General features: G+C 46.7%; 1 pseudogene; it reads left to right on the top strand.

Annotated features, from left to right (window-relative positions):
- The first annotated feature begins 3,436 nt into the window (after positions 1-3,436).
- LOC100436879 (placental protein 13-like) lies at positions 3,437-7,726 on the top strand (annotated as a pseudogene).
- The last annotated feature ends 3,158 nt before the right edge of the window (positions 7,727-10,884 follow it).

The following is a 10,884-nucleotide window of genomic DNA, read 5'->3' as shown; positions in this document are numbered from 1 at the left end:
CCGGAACTCAGAGACACTCTGTGCACCCTGCCACTCCTACCCCAGGTGGGGAAAAGGTGCCATTGGTGATGCAAAACTGTTTTTTCTATCACTTCAATGCCTCTTTCAGCAATACAGAGTTAAAACCAGGTACTATGAGGGCTCACCTGATTTTCAGTTCTCATGAGGTGTTTTTTTCTGTGTAGATGTTACTGGACAGAGTGTCCTAAATGTGAATTGTCCAGGTTCTTGACATATTGGAAAAAGGAATGGAACAAAACACTACACGGTGGACACAGATTTATTGAAGAGAATTCACAGAGTGGGAGTGGGCTTGAACAAGCAGTTGCTTAAGATCCCCCTCCAGGGCCAGGCACCGTGGCTCACGCCTGTAATCCCAGCACTTTGGGAAGCCAAGACGAGGGAGATCACTTGAGTTCAGAAGTTTGAGACCAGCTTAGGAAACATGATGAAAACCCTGTCTCTACTAAAAGTACAAAAATCAGCCCGCCATGGTGATGCATGCCTGTAATTCCAGCTACTCAGGAGGCTAAGGCACAAGAATCACTTGAACCCAGGAACCAGACATTGCAGTGAGCCACTGCACTCCAGCCTGGGTGAGAGAGTGAGACTCTGTCTAAAAAAAAAAAAAAAAAACCCTGGGCCCTTCAGAGGCCTCCAATTGGCCACACCCAATGAAAGATTGGCCAGCGACCAATCAGAGGCTGAAGTGGAGACCTGGCCTCAAGTCAATCAGAGGCTGAAGTGGCTTGTTATCATGGGAGCTAGGATGTGGGCTATATGCTGCACCTGCCACTTCTCTAAGCAGCTCTACCTTCCAACTGTAGTGTCCGTGGTGGTTGAGGGGTCTCCTCATGCCAGGATTCCAGAGGCCCATGGTGAGAGCGGGTTGCTTCTTGCCAGTTCAACTCACTTGTTCCAATGAAATCCCTGCAGGCCAGGTAAAGTCTGGAGTGCCGTGGCCCCATGCAGGGTTCCCAGCTTCCTCCCTCTTCAGCCCAGCTTCGGTGTCTTCCCTCCAACCACTCTCAGTGCCTTCCCTCTGAAGATCTGTTAGGAGTTTTCCAGTCGTCCCAGTCCCTCAATGGCAGCTGTTCCACTTGGCCGTGTCTAGTCGGGCAACATGTCTGAAACCTCAGCGTGGTTTTTTTTGTTTTGTTTTTTTCTTTTTTTTTTTTTTTGAGACGGAGTCTCACTCTGTTGCCCAGGCTGGAGTGCAATGGCGCAATCTCGGCTCACTACAAGCTCCACCTCCCAGGTTAATGCCATTCTCCTGCCTCAGCCTCCTGAGTAGAATCTCAGCATGTTTTAAAGGTTCATTTGTGTGATAGCAAGTATCAAAATGTCATCTATATTTAAAGCTTATATCTAACAACTGGTTCTGCACCTGAGACGGGACATCTTCACATGCCCCAACTAGTGGAGCCCAGGAAATATCACTGAGTGGGAAAGCCCCTGAATTTTTGTGGAATGTATTTTCCACACTCTGACACACACAAATGTCTTACCAGTATGTATAACACTGTGGCCACCTCCTGATCACCAGATCTCATCGGCATAATATCAATGGAAAGGAACAGTGTGATGTCTTCTGGAAGAAAGGTCTGTGTGGCGTAAATTGACGCAGGGTTGAGGAGCTGATATGCTGTGAGGTAGGATAGTGAAGGTGGCTGCCTCTTTCATTTGGAAGCCAATTGCTTCCGGAGGCCTTTACTAATAGGTTATAAGAAAAACACACATTTTCTCAGTGGACAGATGCACACCATGCACCAGGGGCTGTGTTAATTTGCTCAGGCAATGAAACCACATCTAGTACAACAGCTGCAGTTGGAGTTCCCATCTGGCAAAGCTGATGAGAATCCGCTGTCATTCTCCAAGAGCCAGTTGTTTTCTACACAGGCCAAATAGGTGAGTGAATGGGGATCTACAAATATATAAGAACAAACCAAGCAACCCTATAAAAATGCCACCCTTGTATCTTAAAAGTCCTTCATAACGCACTACTCTGTGCAGGCCCTCCAAGAATGTGGTGTTGCTTTTGCTTTCCTATTTTTGTAGGTGGAAGCAGCTCTAATGGCTTCCATTGCCCTTTCCTACTATCACATTCCTCCCTGCACAGGTCAGACAACTAATGTGGGATTCTGCCGTTTGCTGAGTGTGTCCATTCCACTTCTGCAACCTGACACTGAGCAAATAAGCAGAGGATGGATGTGGGGCCAACTGGGCAGTGCCAGGTGCTTCCAGTACTTTCACTTTCATATAATTCCGGCTGAACTTGGAACCGACCTAAAAACAGGATTTGGTTCCCCTTTCACTTCTACTTATGAAGACATAAATAGATTTCCAGGAAATCCCACGTGGAGAGGAAATTGATTTTGTAATTCACTGCTTGATTCTGATGCATACTATCTAGTTATTATTTCAGACACAAATCACAGGAACAATATTTGTTTATTGAGGAAACAGCTATCAAGACACTGAGAGTAGATACAGAGTGTCTTGCCTGCCCTAGGTGAACTGGCAGGAAATAAGAATCTCTGTGTCCCTGGTTGCTTTAGGAAAGTAGAAACCTATAGAGAGGAGGAGAACTTTGTATAGGTGTGAGAAAATGTATGAGGAAAAGAGGAGGATAGTGGACATCATAGAGTTTCTGGACTGAGACAGGGGACTTCGGGCGTGAATAACTGAGTGAGTAGCAGGGTGGAAAGGGCTGTGTCTGAGCTGAGCAGGGCTGAGTGGCAACTGCGCTCTCTACACTGAAACAGAGTAGGGGCCTCATGAGGGCTCCCTTCCCCTATCTGGACTCCAAAGTGCACAGGTGCCTCCGCTTGACCAGGAAAAAGAAGAGGGAAATTCATATGCTCTCTGCCCTCAGTTCAGGAATGGGGGATGAGCCATCCCATTTCTGGAAATGTTGAGACCCAGACTTAGCAAAGGCTAATTTGTTGATTTAAACAGTGCTCATAGATGACCATACCCTTCTACCATCCTCCTTTCTGACTTAGAATGGGAAAAGTCATGTCACAGAGGAGGAGCTGTGGGCTCAAATGGTGGACAGGGCAGTCAGTACTTTGCACAGGGTAAATCTTGGTCAGAGATGGATGCAAGGCCAACCCTTTGACCAGGGCACACAATGACATGGCTTCATGAGAAGCACGGAGGCTGAACTGCACAACTTCCCACCCTCACTCCCTCATCCTCATGTGTGCCTTTCCCTGGCGATTCTCTGCCCCCTGGTGTGACCCTCAGTGTCGTTTCTGCTGCAGCACAGTCACAGGCCTGAAAACTGAAACTGAGTCTATTTCTGCCACCCCTACTCACACTGCTGAGAAATCTTCCTGGCAGGGGTTCAGAGAAAGAAATAAAGCCAGAGGGCAGGGCCAACAGGGACTATTTAAATGCTGCAAATCAGAGACTCACACAGAAGACCAGATACTATTTTGAAGAGCTACACAGAGGGAGACAACAATGTCATCACTAAAAGTAAGTCAAAAGACACAGCCTTTAATAACCTCAATTCACATAAACCAAGAAAGAATCAGGGATGATTTCACAAGATGAAAATATGAGAGTTTCTCTTGTGAACACTTTACTGAGAGTTGTGGGTGTCTGAAAGAGAGACCCTGGGGCTATGGTATCTGAGATGCTGGTGGAGTGTGGGGTGTGGACCCTGAACCAGTGTAACCCTCTGTGAGTGTATGGTGGTGTCTGATGAGAGTAACCACTGCTGAGATGATGTGACTTTAGGTGGGAGGTGGACAGCCCACCAGGGTAGGTGGGTGTGTGCCTGAGTGTAAGGGCGTAACTGCATTTTGTCATCTTGACTGCGATGTGAGTGTGTGTGTGAGCACAGCTGGACCAGAGTGTGAGCATCTTTATATGCACAGTGAGCAGGTGTGTGAGACTCAGTGAGTGGCATGGCTCTGTGAGACTGTGGGTGAGTGTGTGCTGGGATGTGACTGGGTGTTGAACTGGGAGCATGCAAGGGGTCTTCTGTGCAAGTAAAGTTTCCTCCCAACACAGCAGCGCCTCTGATGAAGCAGCTGGGCACTTCCCATGTGTGTCAGTGTGGGTCCCAAGTGTGAACAGTGTGGGTGGCAGAACTGGTGGGCCTGTTGTGAGCCACGAGATATCGAGGAGTCATCTCTGAGCAGAATGTGTGAATCCTCAGGTGCCTCTTCCCAAGCAGAGCGGGGAAAAGGAACACAGACTATGGGGCCGATGGTTCTTCAGGTGGGGTCTGCCCAGAAAGGCCATCCGCTGCTGCCTCCAGCCTCAGGTCTCTCTGTCTCCCAGCCTGTCCATCCCATTGTGGGAGAAGAGGGTGAGCAGATCCTGGCTCACTAGGGAAGGCCATTGGGGGATGTGGTTTCAGAGACTGAGTCGCCCAAAATAGAGAAGGAACCAGTTTATCCTCAGTTCATACAGAGCTTACAGTGCATATTAATCAATAACTTTCCAGGGTTTGTGGCTCATGCCTGTGATGCCAGTGGTTTGGAGGCCAAGGTGGAAGGATCGCTTAAGGTGAGGAGTTTCAGACCAGCCTGGGCAACATAGTGAGACCCTGTCTGTACCCACAATTTAAAGATTATAAAAGCATGCTGGTGTGCACCTTCATTCACAACTACTCAGGAGGTTTTGGCAGGCGGATCACTTGAGTCCAGGAGTTTGAGGCCACAGTGAGCTGTGACCATGCCACTGCAATCCAGGCTGGGCGACAGAGTAAGATTCTGCATCAAAAAGACCCAAAACCCCAACACCAAACAGAGAAATGAAAATCAAACAATATTCAGATTACCTCCAATCGCTTCCCTGGCCCACACTCTTCATGTGTGCAGGTGCTGGGGCTGTGCTGCCAGCAATGTGTCCCCTTCTGGGAAGGACGTCCATGGCCTTGATGATTGTGATGCATGTGCCTCCCACACACAAGGGTTTCCAGTTCTTCTAGCATTTCCCTCTCTCTTTCAACAAGTGTTGTTTCTCACTGGAGTGAATCTCTCTACTGTTACATCCTCACATCTTGCTTTCACAGCTTCAGTGTTGAAAATAATCACAGGTCGGTGTTCCAGAAGCAACCTCCCTGTTCTATTGGGTAACCCCCAACAGGCTCCATGCATGGCAGAGATTAGGGTAAAACTTTCCACATATATTAATTCATTTATATAATTATATAATGTATGGGAAAACCCTACAAAGCAGAAATTTCTGCTTATCCTCCTTGTCCTGGGGAAACTGAGGCAGGGAGCCTTCAAGTAATGGATCTAAAATGGCACTGCTAATAAGAGGCAGAATGAAGACTGGAACCAAGGCAGCATGGATCCTGAACCGTTGCTGTCAGGTATGGGTCACTAATTTCTTCAGGAATATGCCACCCTGACCGCTATGGTGGGAGGGAGGAGGCTCAGAGTTTGCCCTTTGACCTCTAACCTCCTGCACCATAGGAATCTGTTACAGGACGGGAGGCCACACCTGGTCCTGCCCCTCTCACCCACTTTCAATCCCCTGGCAGGTACCACACACACAGCCTGTGTCCTTTTCTACTGGTTCTTGTGTGACAATCACAGGGACACCGATGATCCCTTTCGTGTGAGTACTCCATGGCCCATGGCAGGGGGAGGAGAAGGAAGAATATTTGCTAAAGGGCTGACCTCCTGTGTGAGTGATGTGGAAATATCTAGTTGGCAGGATGGCGGCACCATGCAGGTGCAGGTCCTGGAGACCCTGCAGCACCTGGCATGAAACCAGCAGTGGCTGCACTGTGAGCCAGTCATGGGGCCTAGGGGAGGAGGACACTCAGGGCATTGGGACTGTGGCTCTTTATCAAGAGGCATAGAATTTTCAGGAAATTGACAACTCATAGGCCTAGGTCAGTGACTGTGGCTGAGTTTTCATCTTGGGATGAGGGAGCTCTTAAAGGCAGGAGGGGCTGAAGCAGCCCCACAGGGACAAGACCGGCAGTATCACCAGGAAGGCCTCTGTCTGCTCTGGGGAAAGCGGGGAAGGGATTTGTGTGTGTGTCCAGTGTGTGCCCCACAAGGGAGAGACCTGCCCAACAAACCGTGTGCTTTACCCTCAGCATGGACCCATAGCTGCAGGTGGATTTCCACACCGGGATGAAGGAAAACTCAGACATCACCTTCCATTTCTGAGTGTACTTTAGTCATTGGGTGGTCATGAACAGCCGTGTGAATGGGGCTTGGCAGCATGAGGTGACATGCAACAATATGCCCTTTCAGGATGGTAAACCATTTAACCTGTGCATCTCCGTGCTGGCCAATGAGTACCAGGTGAGCCCCCCAGGAGCTCCCAGCACACACCCTCCGTGGGCTCCCAGAACAGGAGGCAGCTCTTCCTGAACTGACCCCACCAGTTCCTCGGAGCCGATCTCCCGTAACTACTCCTGCCCTAGGCTTTTCCTCACAGAGCACTCTCTGCTTGCACTGCCATCCTCAGCTCTTATTCCAGATCTGACCCAGGGTCAAGATGGGCTCACCTGCCATTTTCCCCAAGGTGGAGAATCTGGTCTGTCTTCACCCATAGTTCTCATTCCCATGTATGCTGTTACTTACATATTCATTCAGCCAAGTGGATAAAACATGCATATGAATAAGGTTATTTTATCAGTCCAATATGTAGTCTTTCTCTCAGTCTTGAACCCCAATCCTACCCCCAGAACAATAGTATTACTAGCTTCTCTACACAAATTCCAGAGATAATGTAATGTATGCTTATGGAAGCATACAGATCTGTGGTTTCATTTCTTTTTAAACCAATGCTGTTTTAAGTTTCTCTACACATTACACTTTAGAAACCGGGGTGGATTTTTTGTCAAACACTACATATTGGAGCAATCATCCATCCATGGTGCCGCCTCAGTTTTTCAACATCATACAATATTCCTGTAGCAGGGTTACCCAAAATTATTGAACTTCATCCTTTTGATGGGCGTTAGGTTGGTTCCAGTATTTTGCTCTCACAAATAAAGCTTTTTATCGTACCCTTTGTCATGATGAACCTCCCAATTTCTATATTGGAGGATAATTACAAAAAATGGAATAACTGCTTCAAAATTGTGTGCATTTTAAATTTCATAAATTAACACCTAAAAGGTGACTGTCTCTATAGCTTTAGTAATAAATAAATAGTATTTCCAAACTTTCCAACCTTTTTTTCTTCTTCTTCTTTTTTTTTTTTTTCTGGAGATGGAGTCTAGCTCTGTCGCCCAGGCTGGAGTGCAGTGGCGCGATCTCAGCTAACTGTAACCTCCACCTCCCGGCTTCAAGCAATTCTCCTGCCTCAGCCTCCTAAGTAGCTGGGAACACAGGTGCACACCACCACGCCTGGCTAATTATTTTTTTTTGTATTTTTATTAGAGACGGGGTTTCACCATATTGGTCAGGCTGGTCTTGACCTCCTGACCTCGTGATCCATCTGCCTTGGCCTCCCAAAGTGCTGAGATTACAGGCATGAGCCACTGCGCCTGGCCTTCTTCCCAATCTTTTCAAATGGGCAGATGCAAAGAGTAACATTTTGTCCATATTGAAGTAGGAGATCCTTTTCTTATGCCTTTCAGCCGTTCAGAGTAACATCCTATGTTTTGCAACACCTGTTTTTTTCCTCCTCTGTGAAAACATATGAATTTCATTCTTTGCCACCAGCATTACAGCTCTGGGCAACTCCAAAGAGAAACTGGGCCAGCAGCAGTCATAGTGAATGGGAGTCATAGTTCATGGAACTGAAATGTATGCATTCAATGAACACTGTCCAGCACTAACCCCATGGCAGGCCCTGTGTAAGACGCAGGGATTGAAGTTCATGAGAGACAGTCCCAGGCCATAGGGATCTTCCAGGTGAGAGGAGAGGCTGAGCAAACAGGTTCTGTGATACACAGGGTGGTAAAACCTCCCTGGAGGAATGAGAGGAAGCATTGGAAATAAATGAGCAACTCTTTGAAATAGGCACAAAGGTAGTCTGCAGGGAGAAGTGTGTCTACTGAGTTCTGATGTATAATTAGTAGTTTTCTGGTTGGATGCTGTAGGCACTAGGGCTGAGTGAGATGATGCTGAAAACTTGTTTGATGGCATATTGTATTTCTGATGCATTTTTTTCTTTTGTAGGTAACGGTAAATGGCCAAAACGCTTACAGCTTTCCCCACCGACTCCCACCAACTTATGTGAGGATGATGCAAGTGTGAAGAGATGTCTCCCTGTCCTCCACATGTGCCTGAGATTGAGGGAAATGATCACATTCCTCATGGCTGAAGAATCCCTGTTTCTGTGCGACCATGGCATTTCCAGAGCCTGCTGACAGAAAGATCACTCCTCAGCCCTTCCTCTACACTTGGTCATTAAAACTTCACCAAATTTTCCAGGATTTGGTTCTTACTTTCATGGGGAAAAAGACAAAGTGGCACAAGTGACACAAGGAGTGAGTCACAAGGCCACTGGGATGTCTGAGATGACATAACGAAGACATCCTTCTATGTCAGCCCATACTTTACGTCAGACATTCTGAACCAAAATTCTTCCTTCATTGCAGATGACTCACTCCAGTGAAATGTTGGGTAGTTGTTTACAACCTCACAGGCATAATTGATTTTGGGGAGAAGCTTTGTAATTTGAGGAAAGTCGTTTGAAATGTCTTCATTCTTGCACTCATTCTAAGGATGTTTCTTGTGTCTTAACACTGTGCCCGGCTTTGTGCAGGAAGCACTGAAGAAATTGAGGAAAAAGTTGACCAAATTTGCACCTGAAATTTTGTTGTTCTTGTTGTTGTTTGAGACAAGTTCTTGCTCTGTCATTCAGGCTGGACTGCAGTGGCACCATTAAGGCTCACTGCATCCTCGACCCCCTGGGCTCAAAAATTCCTCCTGCCTCAGCTCCCCAAGTAGCGGAGACCACAGGTGAGCACCACCATGGCCAGCTAATTTCTGCGTGTTTTTTTGTAGAGATGGGGTTTTGCCATGTTGCCCAGGCTGGTGTCGAACTCCTGAAGTCAAGCAATCCAGCAACCTCGGCCCCCCAAATTGCTGGCATTACAAGTGTGAGCCCCTGTGCTTGGCCTGTACCTGAAAATTTCAATCCAAGCCATAGTTAGAGAACCACAAGAGTTCAATAATTTCCCTCAAACAATCCCTTTGTCATGTTTCAAAAGAACTGCCAGATTTTCCTATTTTATGTGGGCAGAATCCTGAGTCTCCTCTTTGGAAATAAATGGTCATAGTTTTCTATCAGAAAATATGTCATTTATTGGTGGAATGAACACAATTCATTCACATGGACACAGTGAGCCAACCCTGCTTTGCTGCTGCTACTGTTGGCATTGCAGAACAGGAAAACTCCCCAACACATATTCACATAAAGCAACCATTTATTCTGATGTCTCCCTGCTTTGCAGGTTTACTACACTCATGCAGGTGGTAGATGATGTGGTGGGAGTCACGTTTTCTGAAGGATCTACAGGCTGGGATCCCAGAGGATTCTTCACTTATGTTTGACTCGACACTAAGGGTGGGTGAACACCTGGGGCTGGCTGGTTGTCTCCTTCCCTACCTCCCCTCCACATTAGTGTCTTGAATTTTCTGAAATCATGAAGGCCTCGTAGTTGTTGGACTTAATCAATGATTACTGTCTTCCACCAAAGAAGGACTTTCAAAAAACCAAAGAAGATGATGCCAGGCATCATAGAACTTAGCTTTGAAAATTGGAGAGTGTCACTTTTCTATGACATTATATTGATTAAGGTGAGTCACACAGATAGCCCAAATCATGGGGAGGGGCCTCCACAAGCTGTGGTTGTTTTGATTATTGGTCATGATGGGGTCCTTTTTGGAGCCAAGTTCCACTGAGTCTCCACTGGCTTACAGACTCTTCACATACCAAGAGCAGTAACCCTGGAAACAACTGCAGAAAGCAATACCGTTGCAGGAAGAGGCTCAGAGTGAAGTCCAGTATCTGATCATCTAATCAGGACCTGGTGTCCATGAGGTGACTACACATTGTCAGGTGCACTTTCTCTCAATGTGTGCACTAAAGAGACAAATTATTGGCCCTTAACACATCAAACACACAATACTGAAACACACATAGGAAAAATGCAATTCACACACCTATTTTAATCATTATTTGAAAAAGAAAAGAAAAAGAATTTTACATCAAAAGGACAAGAAGATTTTTAAAAAGAGAATGAATTGAACAGAGGAAGAAGAAAATAGACAGCAGTCACTGGGCCATATCATTGCTGAAGCCAGCCAGACACCTATTTATCATTTTCTCTGGGACTGGTTCTCGGCAACAATTGGCTTCACCCTCCACTCTTCCCTTCTTGGAGCTTCTACCAAGATGGCAGAATGACAGTCCTTTTCCCTCTACAAGAGCTGAGATCATCTGCTTCATAGCAAATCTGGAGAACCACTTAGCAGAAACAACATGTTACCTACAAACTAATGAAGGCAGATTGAATAAAGTCCTGTCAAATAGCCTCTTTTTCCACACGGCCCAGGTCAGGCATCATTGTGATCATCCTCATCCTCTCTCCCCACGTTCATTGCTGCAGTTTGTTCACCTCCAACCTTACTCATGGGTATGCTCCTCTCCTTACCCTCATTCAACCTAACACCCAGATACCTGAGGTGCCAACACACAGCCGGTGCTACTCCTCATGCTTTTGTTCCATGTTTCATTCCCGTATGGAAAGAAATTCCCTCCTCTCTCACTGGACACTCTTGGGTTCAGTTTAGGTCCACTCTTCTCCTTACACCTTTCTGCTCTCAGTGTTGTTCACTTTTCTATTTTGATAATAGATCATAGGCCTCATCACCTGTATGGAATTCATTTTTTGTGGAATTTTAGAAGGTGACACTGACCCTATCAGGGGCTCACCTT

Source organism: Pongo abelii, chromosome 20 (assembly GCF_028885655.2).
Source record: "Pongo abelii isolate AG06213 chromosome 20, NHGRI_mPonAbe1-v2.0_pri, whole genome shotgun sequence".
In the NCBI taxonomy this organism is placed as follows: Eukaryota; Metazoa; Chordata; class Mammalia; order Primates; family Hominidae; genus Pongo; species Pongo abelii.
This window is presented reverse-complemented; position numbering and strand designations above follow the sequence as displayed.